This window comes from Notolepis coatsorum, assembly GCF_963971535.1.
Source record: "Notolepis coatsorum genome assembly, chromosome: 1".
Classification (NCBI taxonomy): domain Eukaryota; kingdom Metazoa; phylum Chordata; class Actinopteri; order Aulopiformes; family Paralepididae; genus Notolepis; species Notolepis coatsorum.
In genome coordinates, this window is record NC_140165.1 from 116,207,799 (window position 1) to 116,210,320 (window position 2,522).

At 53.3% G+C, this 2,522-nt stretch overlaps 1 pseudogene across 1 annotated transcript in view; it reads left to right on the top strand.

The window, feature by feature from the left end:
- Positions 1-504, top strand: part of LOC311247981 — a 45,384-nt pseudogene extending 44,880 nt beyond the window's left edge. The window contains exon 9 of the transcript in view: positions 262-504. The product of the transcript in view is annotated as an uncharacterized misc_RNA (transcript). The remainder of the gene's footprint in view (positions 1-261) is intronic.
- Positions 505-2,522: the final 2,018 nt, after the last annotated feature.

Consider the following 2,522-nt stretch of genomic DNA (forward strand, 5'->3'; position numbering starts at 1 on the left):
TATGTGCAAAACCGCGGCATGAAAAAACGATAAAAGGATGGCTGTAGATTTCTTTCTGTCATCTACAAGATGCGCTTCATGCCAGCGCTGCCGGCGCACTGTCAGCGTTTTTGTGAGCCAGGTGGACGCGGGCCCTAAGGCAGTGGCTGTTTGTAAAAGACCCTCCACCTGAAGCTAGCAGTGCTGCCATCACCCAGCACCCCCTGCCACTGATGCTGCCTGACGTCCTGCAGGGACCTGATGTTTCTGACCTTCATGCAGGTTATGTACAGAGCCTTGCCACATGCCAGGCTAAACTGCCCCAAGCTGGGGGTGGAAAAGGACAGTAACCCTCCCCCCTCCTGCCAGACCCCATTCTCTGCCGATACCTGCAATGCAGGGAACTCCAGCACCTGCCCCTCCCTGTGGCATCACTGTGCGGTCTCTGACATAGTCCGGCAGAACCCCCAGCACTTCTCTGATAAACCCTTCCAGCAGTCTCAGAGATGTTATTCCAGTCTGTAGCGAAAGCTCCTGCGGGGTCTTCCACTCCCCTCTGGCGACAGTAAATGTGAACATTTTCTGATGCCCCCTCTCATGAGCCGCTGTCTCAGGGTGACAGAACGCACCGCCTCTAGGGGGAACAAAGTGTTATAGAAAAGAGGCTCCTCCCATACCCACGGTCCTTGTGCCTCATCCTCCACCCGAGTCTTTCTCAGCAGCCGCCAAGCACCGACAGGTAGAAATCCGAGACCCCCACAGTGTTCAACTCCTCCAGTTCCATCAGGAACAACTGCAGGTCCCAGCCCTAAACCACCAGCCTTCCGCAGCAGTGCACATGCTGGCCCCCTCCAGCATATTCCTGTACTGTATTGCAGCTTCTGTGCTGCCTGGAGCCTGAAAGCATTCATCCTGCTCTCTAGGTCGATAAGGCCTTGTCCTCCTTCCTGAACCGGCAAATAAAGGACTGCGGCCCTCAGCCAGTGATGTCCGGACCAGAAAAAGTCCACCAGCTTCCTCTGGATGTCCGCCAGGAAGCCTCTGGGGGGGTTAAGAACAGCCAGCCAATGCCACAGGGATGAAGCCACCAGGTTATTCACTATTAGCACCCTCCCTCTATAGGATATCTGCGCTAGCAGCCACTTCCACCTTGACAACCTAGCCACCATTGACTGTGCTACTCCCTCCCAATTTTTACTGACCCACCCCTCTGATCCCAGATATACCCCTAAAAGCTTGAGCCCATTTCACACCCCACTGTAGCTCCCCTGGTAACTGTGGTAATGTCAGGCCCCTCCATGCCCCACACTGCAGCGCCTCACTCTTACCCCAGTTCACCCTCGCTGAAGCTGCTCTCGCATACACCTCGAGGCTATTCTCTATGGCTCTTACATCCTCCCCATCCCTGACAAAGATGGTCAAGTCATCCGCGTAGGCAGACAGACATATTGGCCTGTCGATCCCCAACTCGGGTGAACCCACACCCTTCAACCTCTTCCTCAACAAACACAGAAAAGGCTCAATGGCCAAAGTGTAGAGCTGACCTGACAGTGGGCAGCCCTGGCGGATCCCCCTCCCCACCTGGACTGGCCTGCTCAGGCCCCCACCCACTTTTATCAGACAGGAGGCCCCATTGTATAACATTTTTACAATTGACATAAAACTCTCCCCCAAACCCAAACCCGGCAAGAACATTATACAGATACCCATGGTCCACCCTGTCAAACGCCTTCTCTTGATCAATAGAGATGAGTCCAAAGTTCATATTGTGTTGCCTTGACAGGTCCAACATGTCCCTTATTAAAAACAAATTGTGTGTCATTGAACGCCCAGGCACAACATATGACTGGTCCTGGTGCACCACAGACTCAAGGTGCATGTTAAGCCTGTTGGCCAGGCACTTTGCAACCAACTTGTAATCCGCTGAAAGAATTGCTACAGGTCTCCAGTTCTTGAGCTCACTGAGGTCCCCCTTCTTCGGCAGTAGAGCCAGCACTGCCCGCTGGCAGCTCAACGGCAGCTCCCCCACCTCAATGCATTCGCGCAAGACACGAAAAAGATCCTGTCCAATAGTGTCCCAGAATCCTTTGTAAAAGTCCACAGGCAGACCATCCACCCCTGGGGCACGACCAGGAGTCATCTGGGAGACTGCCTTCGACAGCTCCCCAAACGTTAAAGGGAGTGTCCAGTTCAGTCCTCTGTTCCTGAGAGAGACGAGGGAGATCCCTCAGTAATGTGTCCGTTAGACACAGGGTCACATTGTTCAGCACCATACAACACAGAATAAAACCGCACAGCCTCTGCCCGCATCTCCCCGATCACAGACGTGACGTGTCCATTGGGTAGACGCAGACAGTGCATTTGTTTTTCCTCACATTTTTTCCTTTCCAGGCCAAAGAAAAAAGAACTAGAGAGAGAGAGAGAGAGAGAGAGAGAGAGAGAAGAGAGAGAGAGAGACGAGAGAGAGAGAGAGAGACGAGAGAAGAGAGAGAGAGAGAGAGAGAGAGAGACTCAGAAACAGAGTCGGGTTGGTCTGGTTTGTT